Below are 20,446 nucleotides of genomic sequence, written 5' to 3'. Positions count from 1 at the left end.
ATAGTTGAAAAAGTTCTAAAAATCCAGTAAGTATATACTGAGCACCTGTTCTGTGCCAGGCACTGGGGTTCTGCCCTTGCGGAACCTACCTTCATGTGGGGTTGAAAAAGTAAACAAGACAAACAAGCAAATACAGAATATGTGAGACAGTGACAGCGCCGAGGAGGCTGATTAAAGAATGGAAGCAGGCTTACGCAATATCAGAGAAGGCAAAATTTCAGATAGTCATCAAAGAAGTCCTCCCTGTGAGAGTGAGTTTTGAGTAAAGCCCCAAAAGAAATGAAGCAATTAGTCATGAACCGGGAAGAAATGCTCATCTGATATTCAAGAGCCCCAACAAAGTCCAGCTATCACGAAGTATCACGGATCATACAGTGAGCAACATATGCTGCAGGGTTTCCCCTGCTTTGGGAAATTGGTATTCCGAAATACTCTCGGAGAAGAGTATTTACTGAGCTCACAACTCGGATACCTAGCACACACATTTGAGAAGCACTGCTGGCCATTTGATAGCAATATAGCAATAAGTATTATTTACCACCTTGTATTCCCCTAGCTTCCCCCAAAATTATTTTGAGGCGCATTTCATCTTCTAATAAAACCTCAAAGTCTTTTCCTGTCTGGAAGTATAGCCAAATGATATCCTTCTGTCGTGTCATCTGCCTACAAAAGTTAAACAATAAATAAGCGGTCAGAGTGTGGTTTGTATAGCTTTATAGTTTCATGAAGCCATGAGAATTAATTTCATAGGGAATTTACTTTCTTCTACCCCAAAGCTGTTTAAAGCTATTTCTGAGTAAATATGATAGATTGAACCCACTCTGTTTCTAAGTACAAACCACAAAGAGATAGAGAATGAAGTTTAAACACACAGGATAGAGTAAATAGGAGAGATGTCAATTTCAACAGACTGCCAAAAAGATGGTAATTCATCAAGCTGAAACCTAAGCAAGCATTCAAGAATGTCTGGAAGACAGGTGATATACATTGGCGAACCCAATACTTCTTAACCACATGTTTCTCAAAGTACACATTGCAGGCGAGATGAGTCTGTATAAAACACAGATCCTATCACCACCCTAATCTTACACAACTGAGTAACTGAGCAAGGGCTAACTATTCTCTAATATAACCAACACAAAGGGGGGGGGGAAAAAGGAGACACCTGGTGGAAACAGCCTGTGTAAGGAAATAAGGAAACACTAAAGATCCTAAAAGGCTACGCAGATAAAATAACAGTAAGAGGGAAGAGGAGGACAACATTTAGAAAAAGATAAAATAAAAATTCCAAAAAGAGCTCTTGGAAATTAAAAAACTGATATGAGAGCACAAGTGAAAATGCATTAGAATGGAAAGGAAAGCTGAAGAAATATCACAGGAACTAGAACAAAATACCAAAGAAGGGGAAAACAGGAAAGAAAAAAACTGTAGTGTAAAAGAACTATCATCTGAATGATAGCTGTTTCAGAAACAGAAGAGAACGCAGACGAAGAACGTATAAAAGAATTCAAGAAAATGTCCTAGAACTGCACATCATGCGTTTAAATTAAAAAGCCTAGCAAGTACAATCTGTGTAAGCTTTTTAGCTTGTCTGGAAATGTAAATTTGTTCCAACAACAATTTATATGTTAGAAGACAATTTGGGCATAATGTGCACTTCACATTTTGCTTATGCTTATGTCTGTGAGAAATACGAGGTGCAGGCAGGAAACGGCACCCAATGGAACCAAGTCGCCTAGAAACACACACACCTTCAAACACATACCAGCTACGTCAGTTCACCATGTTTGTTAGCCTGTACAATTATGTTTTGTTATTCTTTTGCAAATGTTAACTTTTCTATGTACAAAAGCAATCAGCGGTCCTGCCCAGTGGCTCAGGCAGTTAGAGCTCCATGCTCCTAACTCCGAAGGCTGCCGGTTCGATTCCCACATGGGCCAGTGGGCTCTCAACCACAAGATTGCCGGTTCAGCTCCTCGAGTCCCGCAAGGGATGGTGAGCAGCAACCCCTGCAACTAAGATTGAACACGGCACCTTGAGCTGAGCTGCCTCCTGGATGGCTCAGTTGGTTGGAGCGCGTCCTCTCAACCACAAGGTTGCCAGTTTGACTCCCGCAAGGGATGGTGGGCTGTGCCCCCTGCAATTAGCAACGGCAACTGGACCTGGAGCTGAGCTGCGCCCTCCACAACTAAGACTGAAAGGACAACTTGACTTGGAAAAGAAAAAATCCTGGCAGTACACACTGTTCCCCAATAAAGTCCTGTTCCCCTTCCCCAATAAAATCTTTAAAAAAAAAAAAAAAAAAAGCGATCAGCATCCCAACATGTCTCATCGCCCAGGTTCCGAACACCAAGGAACGCATGCAGAAGAAAAGCTTTTAAGTATTGAGGAGAAGGTGGAAACAGGGCGCTTTGAAAGAAACAGGAGCACAGCTGGTAGCTCCGGAGCAAGAGGCATGAAGAAGCCCATTTTGTGGTTGTGGACCGTCAAAAGGAACGTGTGGACTAAAAGAAACATGTATGGGTGGAGGAACTTCAAGTGCTGTGAGGTCAGTTACGACACTCTGAAGCTACAGAAGAAATGGAAAGATCGATGAGTACATACAGGGACTGAAGAGCAAATAGCAATAAAAAACATCAGGAACAAACTTTCTGACAATTAAAGAGAGCGCACTATCTATATACAAACCCTGGGGAATGGAAATCAACAAATCCTGCAGTAGTGGCTGGTTTGGTAGTAGTTTCCACCATCTTTATAATTTCCAAAGCATTCAGCTGTTGGGTGCAGACCAGAAAACTGTGAAAGAACTTCCAGCAATGATACAGAAGTTAACTGAAGAAGGAGACCATATAGTGGATCAAATTTTCAATTAAGATTAAGCAGGTATCTGTCATAAACGCATGCATTTGTATGTAAGTCTAAGATCCAAGTCTACTGACTGTTTTGTATTATTGGATGGACTTTGAAAACTAAATAGACGAGTGATTACTTGATTATATCTGAGTCACTATATTGTATCAGATTTGACCCTCTTAATGTTTCTCACTAGGATTCTGATATCAGCAAAAATTCTCTGTATTCTCCTAAGAGCATGACTCTATATGACCTAAGAGAAGTAAGCCAAAGTGATGCTGGTTTATCCTGGTTAATTCCAATTAAAATTTCACTTCCAAACAACCCTTAAAAGCATCCATGGTGTTGGTTTTGTCATTTAAGTTCAGATCTGTAATTGTAAAATTCAAAGTCTATTTACTTCCTGATTGGTGCTGGCTTTTTAATGCAGCTTTAGAGTCACAGTCAGATTTTGCGCTTTGGAGTTAGACTTCAAATCAAATTTCCAAACATCAGTTCTTCACATGCAAAGGGGGGAGACAACACAAGGAAGGAACCTGGCATTTCCCACAGCAATAAGGTGAACAATTAAGGTTATGATCTTGTGCTTCACCTTGTCTGAATTACTTGGTTTCAAACATAACTGGGGTTAATGGAAAGAGGTTAGCACTTATCCACTTACTTTTTAAAGGAGAACGTTTCTGGAAGATGGCCTAATATAGACTGTATCGTTATTTATTACAACCAAAAGCATCTTGTTTCAACTAAGAAAGTCACCTGTATAACGTGCTGTCCTTTTCCCTAACGCATACTAATTATCCCAAGAACCAATTCATAAGTGACTCCATTGTTTCAGTAAAAGGGCAACTCAGGTTTCGCTTTAATCTCTGTGATATGATGAATTAGTTCAGACAGAGATTCCCAATTTTTTTTTTGGCTTTAAAGAGAATCCCGTTTTTTTCTTCATTTGACGTCCCAAACTATGTTCCGGTCCTGGCGGCCTCTAGTCTCGGCCATCTTAGTCTCTCCCCAAGGACGAGCTAAGGAGGGAAACTCCCTGTCAGCATCTACGTGTTTCTTCATGTGATTTTGGTACGTCTGTCACCCCAACAGGAAATCAAGTGACCTCGTGCCCAGCACAAGGAAGGTGAGATATTCTTACCTTCCCACGAGAGCTCCCTCCCACAAGTCTCGATTGCACAAAAGTTTATTACAGATATTTACTTCACAAACATGTTGTGCCTGCTACTGTGCTAGCCACTGGGCTTCTCTGAAGAGCACAACAGCCTTTCCTCCAAAACAGCTGGTAGAAGTTTGCGAACAATGGTTTTTCTTAGCAGCAGGAGTGATAACGTATCCAGTTTTATCACAGAGCAGGAGAGATGTTTTCAGATAAAAACAGCTTTCTTGTTAGAAATAAAAGTTCAGAGAGAAAAACAAAGGCAAAAAACAAAACTTTTAAACCAAATGTAACTAGGAGAATTGAACATTTATGGAACAACTGTGTACTAGGCAAGGCGATAAGCACTCTACGTAGTATCTCATTTAATAGTCAACTCACCCTTGTTCACATCACGTGTATGGATAAGTAAACTGAGTCCAGCAAAGTGAATCTGTCCACTGTCACCCTACGGGTATGGCAGACCAAGAATTTGAGCTTAGGTTTGTTTGAGTCAAAAAAGCAATTTCTTTCCACTACACTTCAATTATTTCTTTTGTGCCTACCTGGGCTAAGCACTGGGTAGGTCCATAGTCCGGGAGGGCAAGCGATAATAGGGCAAAGTAATAAGTGTATATCTTAGGCAGGCAGGTGCCAAGACAGCATAGGAGGCAGCAACCAAGTAAAGGTGGGGGTGAGGGGTTGGGTGCGGGGCGTGTTGTAGGCGTCGGCTGGTCGGGAAAGATTTCACAAAGGAATTTTCTCCTAAATTATTAAACCTTCAAGGATAAATCTTAAGATCATTAGTTAGACCAGACAAAAGAGAAGAACATTTCAAGGAACATGAAGAACGTGTCCAAAACAGGCAAAGCATCTTTCTGGAAGGTCCCCCCAAAGCGGGGACATCTGAAATACACACAGGATGGTGGGAAAATGGAGCAGGAGTATTCACAGATCTTCCAAGTCCCAGAAAACTTGAAAACACTGCTAAACAATCTGAAATTTACCCCACCATACACGAGCCCCAGGCAATCAGGAGAGATACTGGTTGTAAACAGTCAGTTTAACCTAACTAGTCCAAACCAGCTAAATATGGACCCTGCCTCTAGGAAACAGCAGCAGCCACTGGCAGTTTAGTGCAGGGGAGTATACCGGATTTTAGAAAGGTAATTCCAGAGATAGCACGGAGGCCGAATGAAAGAACAAAAGCAGACACAGGAAGAAATTCTGTTACAGGGTTTCTGCTGGGACATGGGGGAGTGATTTTAAAGGAAGCCACAAAATCGGAATATCATCATCATTTCCAGCAATTCTATCCCTGTGACAAATGAGTATATATATTACACAGAAACCATGACACAATTAGAATAACACAGACTAGTGACTCCTAAACTGTCCATGACTAGTATTGCAGCAAAATAACAAGAACAATTACTGTCATTTAACTAAGAACTTATTTTGTTCAAGTCAAAGAACATCAAAGAACATCAAACATCTGTTTGATACACCAATACTTTTAGAAATGTGCTGGGTAGTAGAAAATATGGTTCTGTAAACTCTGTATCACAATGAAATGATTTAATCCCTTGTACAGAAAATAAGAGCAGACTTTGTACAACAAAAGTAAGTAGTAATGATGCATTTCTTATAAGCCTTGTGAGTCCTTCTCTGATGACCTTATAGTAGCAAATATTCATGATACACTCTGGCCCATATTACTTTCAGTAAGATGGGTCATCGACTCCAAGAAATCATTCACAAGCCTGCAAATGCAGTGAGCACAAGTACACCACAAAAATCCAAATAAAAGACAAACAAATCTTGTACAATACAAAGATATAGAAATAGAATTTAGAAGTCTATTATTATAAGCACAAGATATTAGAAGTTACTCTATTTGCTTGGATGTTTCCAGTATTTGATATAGATTCTATTGTCAAGTCAAAAGAGAGGATATAAATAATTCAGAGAGCCCAAAAGGACAAAAAAATAATTTAAGAAGTATAAAACTAAAGTATAATAGCAAACGGGGAAAGAAACTAACACGATATAATGTCACATCCATTAAGATGGTAAATGGATCTGGAAATATTTTAAAACTCTGTTTACTTATCTGTGAAAAGTAAAGCTTATGCACAAAATGCATAATGTATAAAAAGCAAGTTAATATATAATTACAAACGAGATCTTAGATGCATGTTACACTTACCAAGAGCTTGGGAAATTTTAAAACTAAACGATGCCACTCTTTTCAATGAAAGAGGTCCGCTTAATAAATTTAGTCCTTGCCCTCACTAATTATAAAACTAAAGTTGATCACAAGAAAATATTACACATAAGTTTCTCCAGTGTTTCATCAAAGGGATCAATTTTACTTGACAAAGTAACAAAAATAGACATCACCATCTGTGTAAAAGCGTGAGGAAAATAAGGACAGATGGAGATAAAAACTATATGCACTTTCCTAAAATTATGGAATTTCAGTTCCAAAGTCCATGGACACAAATAAATCTTAAAGCAACTTTCTATGGTTTCAAAGAAATGATCATTGATGACAACGCTATAGAGCATAGGAATATAAAAAGTGTTTTAATTCACTTTAAGTGGCTACAATAATTTGATACCAAATTTGACAGAGGTTGCATACATATAGATATAAACTCCTAAAATATTGGCAAGTTGAATTAAACAGTATATCAAAGAACAACAAAAAAGAAGTCCATGGAAATTCTTTGAATTATGGTAATGACCTAACAATATCTGTAAATCAAATTCAACTCATTTGACATAGTCACAAAACTTCTCACAATCCTGTATTAACCTTCAGTCTATCCAGCATTATAGAAACTGTAGCTATAGCTAAACAACAGCTCAGTGACTGCTTGTACTTGTGACTCTGAATTAGTAAAGAGAACAGTTCTCTTACAAGATGGCCTTTTAAAAGCAATGTCTAAATCCTTAAATGTGTGGCATTTGATCAGAGAATTCCATGAAAAATTTACATTTGCTCTTAAGATTTAATAAAAGAGAAAAATTTGAAAAGAACCCTTAACTGGAATCCAGCCAGGTAACTGCCAAAGAAGAAAGCCACAATAGTAAATCGAATCATGAAGGGGAAGAAAAGAAAAATCAGCCATTTCATTTGTTTGCTGTGCCCATGTTGAGTTACTTCACATGTACGTACACCGCTTGTGTTTTCCTATATTTAGGAATATCTTGGCAAAATGAAAATACTGAGCTATGTACACAGAGGATAGATGCTCAATGCCTGCTGAATTGAATTTTAGAGAAAATTAAGTATAATTATTACATTTTATAATCTCATGTTTAGAAACAAAAGAAACTAGGGAGTTACAGTCACCAAAAAATAAAAGAAACTAAGCGACAAGGAAAATACTTATGGTAAGTGAACAAAAAGATGCAGACTGTACATACCCTATCCTGACAATAAACAAGAATGCACGTGCACAGTAGGCAGCCTTCCCCACAACATCCAATGTCCCCCCACCCCCGACGGTCACATGTGTAGTCAGTCCCCTTCCACAGTGAATAGTGCTGACCTGAGAAAAGCACACACAAGCGATGGCCTCTGACTTGAAAGACTTCTGCCGTACTCTCTCTGATCACTCTCTCTGGGAGACGTCAGCCGTCACGTCAAGACCCTCATGCAGCCCGATGGGGAGTCCACAGGACAAGGAATGGAGGGGCATCCTGCCAACAGCCAGCGCCAACTCACCGACCACGGGAGGGAGCCACCTTGGAAGAGGACCTCCAGCCCACTGTCACACCGGCAGGTGACCGCAGCCCTGGCTGACATGCTGACTGCGTGCGACCTCATGAGGGTCCCTGAGACAGACCCGTGCTGCTAAGTCACTCCTGAATTGCTGACCCTCAGAAACCGAGTAAGAGAAGAAATGTCTATTGTTCTTTTAAGCCACGAAGTTTTAGGGTCACTTGTTACCGCAGTAGAGAACTAACACATATATATGTCAACAGGCCCTGTAATAATACTAACAGTAGCAACAGTAGTAGCACTAGAGTATGGTTGTAGTAGGAGAGGTTCAGGGTGATTTCTCCTCTACTTCCCAAACTTTCTGGAAGATTATGTCGCTCTCATTGTCCCACTTGTCAAAAGCATATCCAATACTCTTATCACCAATTGCTCCCCCGGCTTTCGTTACAGAAGTTCTATCTAAGTCATTCATTCATTCATTCATTCATTCATTCATTCATTCATTCACTCATTCAGCAAATGCCTATGAGGATAGCAAGTCAAAAAGACCACAGTTCCTGACCACACGGAGCTTGCGTCTTAGGGGAAAGAGACGCCTTAATTAAGTCACGTCACAAATTGGTCTAGGATTACAAATTGTAATATACAGTCTTTTTTTTTTTTTTTTTTTTGCTATAGCATGTGTTTCTGGAAGGCAAATTAATTTATAAGTGATTAGTACAACACAAAAATTGTGTGGGGTCACAGGGGTGTTTCCTACACAAGAGGAGCCAAAACAGCCTGTGAATTACAACCTTTAGCAGAAAGGAAGACAGCTGTCAACTCTGCTGCCACAGCAGCAGCAGGAGCCCTTTCATTGGTATTTAACAAAACTGAAAAGGAAGCGCTTCCATCAGAGCCCCCCAGCTTGGTGCCGGCCCCCCCACAGCCCATCGTTACCTCAGCACCTGCCTCCCACCTCTGCTCTCCTTTAATACTGACTGCTGGCATTTCACGCTACTCGTGTGTGTGTGTGTGTGTGTGTGTGTGTGTGTGTGTGTGTGTGTGTGTGTGTTTAATATCTATGATGAGTGCTTCCAGCTAGACAGAGCCGGTACCAAGTCTTTTTGTCTTCTCAGTGCTCTGGTTACACAAACTGCCTAAGTATTGAGGGGTTGGCCCCCCAACTCTCTTTTCTCCATAAGCTGTCTTAATTGTTTGCATGCGATTTTGCAAAATGAAAAGGTTTTTAGGAACATACACCTCATGGTATAGAAGAAATGCCTGCCCTGTTAAGGAAAACGCTACAGTTCCGGGAGCGTGTATGACAGGACACAGGACCTTGACCTAATATGGGAGCAGCATGTGCAAAGGTTTAAAGCACAGAGACGGCAGTAAAAGGACAGGCCTCCAGGAAGAGCCCAGGCTTAGTCAGCTCTCTTTATTGACCTCAAAGACGGTGCCGACTAGGCAACTACACTCCCTTGACATGCTGCTGCAATCCTTTTTCAACAGGACTCTGTGTGTGTGTGTGGGGGCGGGGGGGGGGGGACCTGACGGTGATGAGATTGAGACTAATGCAGCACTTCCCGACCTTGGCTGAACCTTAGAATCAAGTGGAAAGCTCTTCACAAATACAGATTTTCGGGCCCATCATGATTTAATTGGTCTTCATGCGAATCCCTATCATTGGTAGGTTTTAAAAATTCGCCAGATGATTTCAACGTGAAGCCAGGGCTAAGAACCACTAGATGGGAGCAAAACGCCAGCGACAATCAGAGGATTGCAGACGAGGTCTTAGGAGGAATTTAAAAATCAAAAACACAAAACCTGATATTGTTTATGCATTTAAAAAACTGTGCAATTGTAATTAGTCACTAAGACCCTACCTATATAATATATAATTATATAATATTATATTATGTAAGACCCAGTATTATTTTATAAGACCTGGTATTATATTATATTATACCCAGTCTAACATTATAATAAAATAAGACCGGGTCTTATATTAATTTTTGTTCCAAAAGACATGTTAGAGCTGACTCTCCGACTAGGTCTTATTTTCGGGGAAACACAGTATATATTCATTTCCCCCAACAAAGTTTACAAGGATACTTCTGAGGGCGCGGGAGGTAGGGCTGGAAATAAGCAGAGCTGGAGAGTGAGAGCCAAGACCAAGCAGTGCGAATCTTGGCTTCTGGATGAGTGAGGCAGCAGGTAGGGCTGGCACCTGGGGGCTGCCATCGGGACCCTGTGCTCACTGGTCGCCCCCAACAAACCACAGATTGAAGAATCACTGCACTATGGTCTTTCAAGCCACTTTTAACCATATCATTCTATGAAAGCAGGCTCAAAATCAAGTAAGAGTCTTCCATTACTGGGCTTCAAATCAAGTAACATTATCTCCTCTATCATGAAGAATTTGCCGTATGTTGAATGGACAGAAATAGTTTCCCCGTAGCGGATGGGCTTGTGTCTAAGACCCAGTCTCTGACAAACATAGAAACTTTATATAACATACTTTTTTCTTAACCACAGCCCTGACGCTTCTTCCCTGGTAATATCTCTGCCTTTTATTTCTGTTTCTATTCCTGCTGCCATCACCCTAAATCCAGATCGATATCATAAAATTTACAGATTATTATGAAATCATCCCAACTGGTCACTCTCCAATCTCTATCCAGGCAGATCCAAGCAAATTCACCCTGTATACTGCTTCCAGGCTAATTTTCTTAAAACGTTCTTCATTTTCCTGCCTGTCACCCATTCAATTACAAGTCCTTGAGTGATTACAGACTACCTGTAGGAGAAAACCCCTTGCTTTGGTGTAGCATTCAAGGTCTGTTACCTCTAACCCGTCACCAACTGCTTTTTCAAAAAATTCAACTATAATGCATTTTTAGTCCAAAATTCCTTCATAAAAACAAGAAGTAAACAAATATACCTGAAAACCACATTTAAAATGAGAAAAATACATACACTGTGGGCTAATTCTTTAGATCCTTTTAATGAGATCCTAGCTGTCTTGGAGGTAAATGCTCAAGTTGGGTACCACATCAAATGAGCCATTTTGCTAATAGTTCTTAAGCTTTTTGCAGAACGTGTAAGAGGATGGTCTTAATACAAGCTAAACCCTTGTATCTGCTCTTTCAGGTAATCTCAGAGTTAGAGGTAATTTAGTCTCCAAGTGTACAGTTACACAAAAACGGCCCCAAGGCAATTGGGAGGGTTGATGCTGTTTCTTAAAGAATGCAACTTTTATATAAGCCACGAAACCAGTTCGCAAATCTTGAGTAAGACTACTTTTACTTAAAAACATAGAGTACCTTGCCAAGAGGAAAATGTATACATCCTAACATTACAAGCCAGGGATATTGTCCGTATATCTTTAGTCGTGAAACTTCCACTTCCTCACCTATCATAAGTTTTTTAAAAAAAACTTGTACTACCAAAGAGAACGGAGAAAAAAGGATCAAAGCCTATGCTCGAATATCCATTGTAAGGGGAGCTTCTTTATCAGTCATTTCCCCTGGCTTTTCTGGAGCTTAGAAAAGCTCCCCAATTACCCAGCAGGGCTGAATGAAAGTCGAGGAAGAAAAAAACAACAACCCTTCATAGCTGACAATTACTCGGGAGGGGAGGAAAGCGGCATAATCTTTCGTAACAGACTCACAGGACAACTCCAGACCTGGAAGTATACGAGAGGGGAAAGAAAGGCTCAGGCGAAAACAAAAGCATCCATAAATGAACAAACTGAGAAATCCACAAGACTGAAGATTTTCCCCAAGTGCTTCCGGTAGCCCCACTAAAGATACAACCTGCTTTGGAATAGCTCTCCAATGACCAGATCAGGAAAATCGATTCGCCAGGGAAATACAGTAATCAATACAAATTATGTACAATTGAGAGTCAAAATTATTATGATAGGAACCATTTCTTAAAGTTGCTCTACAAGCAGTTACATTAGTTTCTAACGTTTCTCATCACCCCAAAACCCCATTCCTCAGGGTCTGGGGCTGCCTTGGACAGAGTGGCGTTTCATGAAGAATTTGAAGCCTCAGTGTATTTCATTTTCCTTCTCCCAAGCAACCTGTTCAAACCCCCTGGGACAAGGCGAGGGCTGCCTGCGTTTGCTGTTTACTTTTGCAGAGAGCAACCATGTTCTACCACACCAGAGCCTGGCTCTTGACATGAGTCACTTCACTTTAATAGGAAAAACAATGTAGATGAGCAAAAAACACGCAGACGTCAGGCACAGCCTTTAAGAGCACAAATGACAGAGTCTCTGCTGGGACCCATATGCAGCCTCATTCCCTCCCCACCACCTCTATCTATCGCTTAATCTTAATCGCAATCCAATAACTGGTATTCAAATGGCTCATCGATAAAAATTAAGTTACGATCTTCTAAGAAGTCAGGAAAGCGTGGAATGTAGTTTAGAAAGTTTCCCATCAGAAAAGTTAAAATTTAAAAGCTCTGGTATATATCAAATGCTTAACAGTTAATCGCATGGAAAACTTCGATTTTAGATAACGAGGTTTGCTGTCCATGACAGCACAAATAATGTACAAAATGCAATCCTGCCACCTTGTGGTACCTATTTAAAAGTACGTCACCACTTCATACTTTAAAACAAATTGTTTTTTTAAAAAGTGCTATTTAGAAAAATATTAAACAAGATAATATAACGATTATTTTAAAAATCTTAAATATTGATGCTATTGTTCACTAAAATTTATAGACATTTATTATTACATTGTCAATGTTTGGCTTAATGAAATTGTTTCTAAGGTCCAAACAAAATTCTCTCTTCAAATGTAAGACGTAGAAATGCAGTTGTGGGCACTTGGAACTCTCATTAAATCCTTAGCTTCAATTATGGATCACACCTTCCTTTCTGGCAGTTAAGTAACTATGTTAAATAAAGCTAACGGTAAAATGTTTATTGCCCACTAGATAGCATTGCTTGTGATCAATTTTAAACTATGAAGTAGGAATAAATGAAGTGTGATAAACTTCTATAGGAACTTTACTGAATGTATTTTATAATTCTCAGAGTGCTCAGACTCTTCAATGAAACTAATAAAATTTCTTAACATGTTGACATAAAAAAAGGTTAGGTCTAAAATGGATAAAAATACAGGACACAAACATTTTCAGAGCACCATCTGCAACAATTCCTTTTAGAAAATTATTAAATGGTAACTAAGTCTCCTTAGATATATAAAGGATTGGAAGTTTATTTTGTGAAAATATGAACACCAATTACAGAAAAATATGATGGTAATATGGTTGAACCACATGAAACTTCCATATATGTAAGTCAAAAATGGCTAAATATTGTTCAATGTAACTAACATTTATCGAGAGCTTTCTTATAAGTCTACATACTTTACCTAATCTGTCTCAATTAATAATCCTCGTGTTAACCTTGTGAAGGAGATACCATTACTATCCCCATCTTACCGCCAAGGTCACTGAGGCTTAAAGGTCAAATAACTGCCCTAAGTGACTGAGACTGTCTACTTCCAGTTTCCACGGTCTTAACCACCATATCCAACAGGATGGATATCTACATAGATTAAAATAGAATATCTGTTTAAAATGTGTCTGAAAAGACAATTAATTCAATGTTTTGGCTAAATATTTTTGTCTTCCAATTAATGATGCTTTTCAACAACATTTAAGTTTCCTTCTATACTACAAAAATATTTAGGAGAGAGGACAGATAGACTGTTGTACTTTTTTGTTCTAAGGCATCATTTGAATTTATTTCTTTGATTTAACGAATACTGGTCATCTCTTTTATCTCACAACCCCAGAAATGTCCCTGGTCTTTTTACACGAGCCAGCATTTTTTACCTTGTATGCTGCTATCAATCCCTCAGATACCCATAACCGTTCGCATATCTGATTTCTCTCTTCCCTCTCACACATTCGTTCTTTCAAAACATTTGACAACCTGCTATGTGTACTAGGTGCTGATGACAGAAACATGAAAAGGAATAGCCCCTACGCTCAAAAATTTATACTTTAGTAGAAGAGACAAAAAGGGGCGATACAATAAGTATTTCAAGCAGTATGCAGAGAGTATAATAGAATATCTGTTTATGGAATTTTGGAAGAAAGGCAGCTAATTTTGTTTTGAGGTATCTATTTTTGGCCATTCCTTCCATTTTCTAGATAACCTCCACATTTAATTGTGTAGCTTTCTGAGTGTTTATTTTTATAGTATAAAATGTACTAAAAAGAGTCGAGATCGGCATTAATAGAAAAAAGTACAGAACAAAAGGTTTTATCAGGGATGATTATGTAAATAAATATTTTCACAATCTCTTATTTTTTCTGTCTAAAAGTTAGAATGTCCAAGTAATGGCTACAGGAGAAACAAGGATATCAGGATTATATATAAATTCCAAAGTAAACTCAGAAAAATAGAAGAGTAAAGAAAACCAAGATGTAAAAATTTGCAAATTATTGGGTTAAATTCCATTGTTTTCAGAAAGCACCACTTTCACACTTGATCTTAGCAAAAAGGCTGAGACGTGATAAAGCACCACCTTTTAAAGCTTTATCACAGCCCTTTCTTTACTCCATTTCCTCTGTTGGCAATTTAATAAAATAAACAGCGTTTCTTAGGTTTCTCCTTAAATCCCTACAAGTAGACATAAAGTCCTCTAGAAAAGCTTCTTCACTCAGACCGAGTCTAATATCAGATTTTAAATTGCCAGTAAAAGATGATATCAGATAAATACACACACACACACGTATGTGTGTGTACATACGTGTGTATATATACACGTGTGTGTATATACACACATATATGTACACACATATACACTAAAATCAGATATTTTATATGTACAAACAGATATATAATTACATTTTTATATACTACAATCACATATATATGATATGATTTTTTTATCCTTCATCCAATGCAATGTAGACTGATTCGAAGGATTTTTCTCTTCTAATTTCTCTTATCTCCCACATTTGTTATTAAAGAAATTTTTAACTAAATCTTTAATGAGTATATATTGTTTTTATGATGATAAATTATTTATGTTAATTCATTCAACAAATACTTCTTGAGTATACTTTATATGTACTACATACATATAAAAAGAACAAAACCCGGAGCTAAGAGTGGGACCTAGTCTGACTGACTAGCTATGCTTCCATAAGTAGTAACAGCTAGACTTCAATTTCTCCACTTGTAAAATAAGGATAGAAATATTTGCCTTACCTCCCTCACAGGTTATTCCAAGGACCCAAATCAGACAATACATGTAAAACCACTTATAAAGTATTAAGTTACTTCTAAAGCCAATAATCAGAGAGGTAAGTCACATTATAAAACAGATGGGCAAATAACATTATTTAATGCTACAATTGAAATGGAATGTACCTATATATCCAAAATATTTTTAATTAACTATTAATTTCAGCGAGACATTTATTGAATGAATGAGTGAATCATGAGTTCTATTTAGTTTAACAAAAGTTTGTCTTTTTAAAAATCATCACCAACTAGTCCTAATAAAATGACATCTTAAAAAACCACCCCTGGTTGCCAGAAACTAAAATCTGTTATTTCAATGATCTTTTATAAAACAACCTTTCTATCTGCAACTATACTATTATAAAAACAAACATTATTTGACCATTAGTAATCAGATACTCAATGATATCTTAATTCCCTTGTGCTCCAAAATTATGTGACTATTTATCAGAAAGCTTACAAACATTTCAGGGACCTATAAATCAAAAACAAATTAGAAATTTTTAAAAAATAATTTTTCACTGAAAATAATTAGAAAATTTTGCCACCATATGCACCAATATGAGGAATTTAGGCATAAAGCTTAAGAATTTTCATTTATGCCAAGCAGAAAATTTCCTATTTGCAATTCAGCTCTAATGTGTGATATGTCTTTTATTCAAACTGTTAATATTTCATGAATCTACTTATTTAATTATAGAAGACTTAAAAGTTTATTTGTCCATTACCCTTTTAATTCACCTCCCTTAACATAAAACTAACTATAAACTTTCTTTTAATAGTAAGCTAACTGCAAAATTCCTAGAATTATTTTCTCTAATTGTAAGCCAATTAACAGCTCGTTTGAAACTTAAGTTTTAAAATTATAATTCTAAATTAATTCTTAATATGAAGAATTATCACCCATTACTCTGAAGTATTTTAAATTTCTGTAGAACTATATAATTGCCAGCATTCAAATCGGTTTAAGTTATAGAGACAGTAGATAGAAAAAGCACATATATTTTAAACATTAAGCTAGAATTCACCGGCTCTAAGCGCATTCACAATGATTTTGATTATTTCAAAAGGACCACGCAACTGTTACTTTACATATAAATTTAAAGACCTCTGTGTTGAAAACATACTGAAGTACAGGTAACGTCATTTTCAAGCATAAATAAATGGAGACAATATTTTCTGAGAGAAAAGCTCAATGTAAAATTCTACATCACTTACAATTTCAAACCGATTCATAAGGGATTCAACTGGGGAATCAAACAAATTAAAAAGCTTTCATGCAGCTACATTTTTAACGCTCTTAAACTAAAAAAGGCCTTTATACAATTCACCTCAGTTAACAATTGAAGGAAAAAAATCCCTCCCTTCATAATCTCCCAATAATCCTTCAAGTGGTTTTAAAAATAGCTTTTAATAATGTTCCAACCAGAAGAAAAAAAAAAAGAAAAAAAACAGAACAAAAACCCAAAATGGCTGAACTGAACCAAATTTCATCCTCCAAGATGGTATTTAGAAGCCAACTGCCTCTCAAGATAATAAATAAAGTTTAGGGCACCCAAGGGACAAGTATCTGAATTACAGTGAAGTACTCACAACAGGACTGTCCCTAGAAGGCATGACAAGCTTCGTGCCACACACAGTGGCCTCCCTGCGGCCTGTCTTCCCACCCAAGCCCAACGGACATTGCTGGTGGACCCAGTGCTTCAGGAAGAAGTCCCCGAGTTCCATCAGTCCCTCAGGGCAGTTTCTATTTAAAGGGGCAGTGACCCACTTTCTTTCTGATGACTCACCCCTTTGGGGAGAACAAAACTATGTTGAATCTAGTGATTTGCTGTGTTTCCAGGATTTAAAAGGGCACGGGAGACTTTCTTTAAGTTTTCTTAGAGCATCACAAGTCCATAACAATGGCCTCTGTTGATCATTTCTCCTTGATCCAAAAATCAAGAGTACCAAAGTGGGGGTTTTTCAACGTTTGAAACATATTTGTATCGGGGGCGGGGGAACAATGAAGATTCAAGAATGCAGAGAAGAGTTGAGGAAGGGAAAGGATAAAGGAAGGGATGGATTCAGGAAAGTAGGGAGACAGGAAGATAAGAGGTGAATGAGGGAAGGAAGGCGAGGGAGGGAGGAAAAAATCAAGCAGAGGAGAAAAGCAAAGTGAAGCGAGCGGATAATCAAGGTTTGAGAGAGAAATGGAGAAACTAGCTGCTGGACAGCTTTTCCTGTCCCAAGAGAACTCCCGGAACTTCCTGCACTTGTGTCCAAGATACTCCATGCCAGTCCCATAAATACATCATTTTGCTGCAGCAGAGGTGGGGATGCGGTGGGAAATGAAGAGAAACACATACTTCTTCATGTGTTTTTCTCCTAAACCATCTGCGTGCTACTCCCAGAGGTAGAAAAGACTGATAAAATCAAAGGAAAGTGAACCGCGACATCATAGCCGTACAGATGAAGGGAGAGTGAGGAAGGCAGACGGCTAGAGCCGGGTTGGGGGCTTGCTGAGCACCCAAATAAAGAGGAAAAGATTAAAGATGAGAAGGGATGACATATCCTGAAGCCAAGTCCCAGGGGACACAGGAGGGAATAAGCTATTTATAATTAGACACAGAAATTTAAATTAGTTTGTAATAAGAACACTAGCTTCAGCTAGCATGAGAACTGTGATGCAGAAGCATTCATTCATTCATTCATGTATTTACGAGCATCTCCCACGCTCAAGAACAACACTCAGTTGACCATTTTACCACCACTCAAACCCCCACCCCCACCTTAAAGAGTAGACACAGCCACAGCCTTGGTCCACGATGCTGACAGACAACATGCAATCAATAAATACTTAATAATAATCCATGAGTGGATGTCATCTTCTTTCAGTCCTCCTACGATGCCCAAGATGCCAGCACCAAAATAATAACAATAATAAGTTAGTGGGGGACTGGTAAGTTAGGTCCAGTGTAAAAAGCATTCCTCCTTTGAACGCCTATTTTCTGTATAATTTATTTAACACTCTCCCTTCATCTGTACGGCTATGATGTCGCGGTTCACTTTGCTTTGATTTTATCAGTCGTTTTCTACCTCCGGGAGTAGCATGCAGATGGTTTAGGGGAAAAACACATGAAGAAGTATGTGTTTCTCTTCATTTCCCACCCCGTCCCTACCTCTGCTGCAGCAAAATGATATATTTATAGGACTGGCGTGGAGTATCTTGGACACAAGTGCAGGAAGTTCCGGGAGGTCTCTTGGGACATACAAATATTGTATTATTCAAATTACAGTAAAAACCTTCACATTTTTATGGCCCATCTCCTCAATTATACTCCTTGAGGATGTCACAATTTCTTCATATCCTTCTCAAATGCCAAAAGATATAAAGGATGCTTAGTATCTTTTTATTCTATAGCATGAGCAACATAAAGCAAAGTTATAGACCTATGTACATATTAGTATGTTGTAACTGAAAGCGAGAATTAACATTTATGTTCTGTTAGTCTACCAAGTCCCAAGAATGATGGCTTTATACACACATTATATCACTGAATCCTTAAAACAACCCATTTTTCAGATGAAGAAACTGAGCCTTAGAGAGGGTAAATGATTTGCTGCAAGTTACGTTGCTGGTAACTGACAGACTAGACTGAAGACTCAAAAGGCCTGTTCTTTCAACTTTGCCATACTATCCTCTACTCTAAATGACGGGCAAAAACAGACAGCAAATATTTTGAACATTTATATTCTGAAGGTACATATTTTATTCAAATGTGATAGGTTTAAAAAAAAGGTTTAGTTACTAAGATAAAAATATTTTATTGAAACATTATATCCACTTTGAACGTATAGTGATAAAATATTAATAATGATAACAATGATAGCGACTAACATTTGTTGAGTGTTTACCACGTGCCCGAGCCTGGTAAGTGCTTTAGAAGGAGTATTTTATTATTTGTGCTTCACAATAATCCCAAGAGGTCGGTACTATTATTACTATTCTCATTTATAGATGAGAAACCGGAGCCTCAGAGAGGTCAAGATCACAAGTGGAACACACGGTATAGCTGATGCTAAGACTCAGGGAGCGTAACTTTGAAGCCCATGTTCCTAATCTCTACACCAGATGAATGAACCTATTTGTGCAACGTCCTTTCCATTAACAAATTAAACTCCAAGAAAATGACTATATTATTTAGACATGGGTTTTCCTCTAAATTATCAAAGCACTCAATACTGTGCTATGCAGATCTGGACATTCCATTAATCAAATGATAAGTAACATATTTAATTAGTTCAATTTTTCATGGATAGTCTTTCAACTACAAATTGGACATTCAATTTAAGTCCCAATTTTAATCTACCAATTTTATAACAATGGTAAATCAATTAGAAAATTTTAAGACACGGATGCTATATGGAAAGCTGGTATAAAATCTGAAACAGTCAAGATTACAGGAAATGTCCCACTGTTACTTTGACAAGAATTATGAAGCGATATCTCCAAAAACTGGTCAACCATGAGCACATATAGAATATCATTTGAATATCCCAAAACATCCAGATTCTACACAGTGGTCAACTAAGTGAGAATACCCACAGTAATATGCAGGACTGAGACTATGAATGAATGGCACCGGGAAAAATCCATACACCAAGAAGTGATTATCCTTACTCAACACTAGATGGCACTAACACATCATAGCCTATTAAAAAAATAGCTGCCCATACCATTCTAGAATACTTTTACATATGCAACCTAGGCTATCTTAACTTAAGGAAATTTTCATTTATATTATAGTCTATATAATTTAATTTCTAACCTAACTTTAAAAATCTGAACATATAGGCATCTTATATACAAATCTGGGCCATTTAAAAATATATTATTACTTGAATACAGAACAAAAAGTTACAAAATTTGACAACTGACTTACTATCACCAAGTGTGAGAAATTGAAAAAGAATACAAGCAGTAAAAGAAACTCAAAACAAATAATATCTGAACATTTTGAGATTTGAGTAGCCTGAGAGTTTGAAATTATTTCTACAGCCAACTATGGGAATGTTCAAACATCCCTCTCTGCCTCTACTATCTACAATAATGGGATTTCCATTTCTTTCTACAAAATCCTTTGGGAGTCCCCAGAGTAATTTCCTATTGACAAGCCATGGAATACAGTCCTTCCCCAATTCCCAAACTAGTCCATCTTCTATGCACTATAAATAATGCTTCCCAACCCAGAGGTAAATAATGTCTCTGAATGTTAGGCTTGTAAGTATGTGGTAAGTTATTTCAGTTAGTCTGGAAGAGGGAAAATGCAGTTATTTATTACTACATGTCTTGTTAGTCCACGATGGGAGTTTGGAGAGGGGAAGGCAGGGAGTGACAGAAATTGTTAAAAGTACAAGTGATACTCATGATAAATATGTTTAATGATTTGTGGCCTAAGAAAGTCATCTCCAA

At 37.9% G+C, this 20,446-nt stretch overlaps 1 protein-coding gene across 2 annotated transcripts in view; it reads right to left on the bottom strand.

The window, feature by feature from the left end:
• TSC22D1 (TSC22 domain family member 1) overlaps positions 1-20,446 on the bottom strand; it is a 124,429-nt gene that overhangs the window by 22,423 nt on the left and 81,560 nt on the right. Inside the window, exon 1 of one of the 2 annotated variants that reach the window (XM_074329313.1) lies at positions 16,585-16,664. The exons of the other annotated variant lie outside the window; for it this stretch is intronic. The gene's annotated coding sequence lies outside the window, so the exon portion shown is untranslated. Of the gene's footprint in view, positions 1-16,584; positions 16,665-20,446 lie in introns of those variants that run through there. 2 annotated transcript variants of the gene reach the window in all.

The sequence above is a fragment of the Rhinolophus sinicus genome, linkage group LG04 (genome assembly GCF_036562045.2).
Source record: "Rhinolophus sinicus isolate RSC01 linkage group LG04, ASM3656204v1, whole genome shotgun sequence".
NCBI classification, from domain to species: domain Eukaryota; kingdom Metazoa; phylum Chordata; class Mammalia; order Chiroptera; family Rhinolophidae; genus Rhinolophus; species Rhinolophus sinicus.
This window is presented reverse-complemented; position numbering and strand designations above follow the sequence as displayed.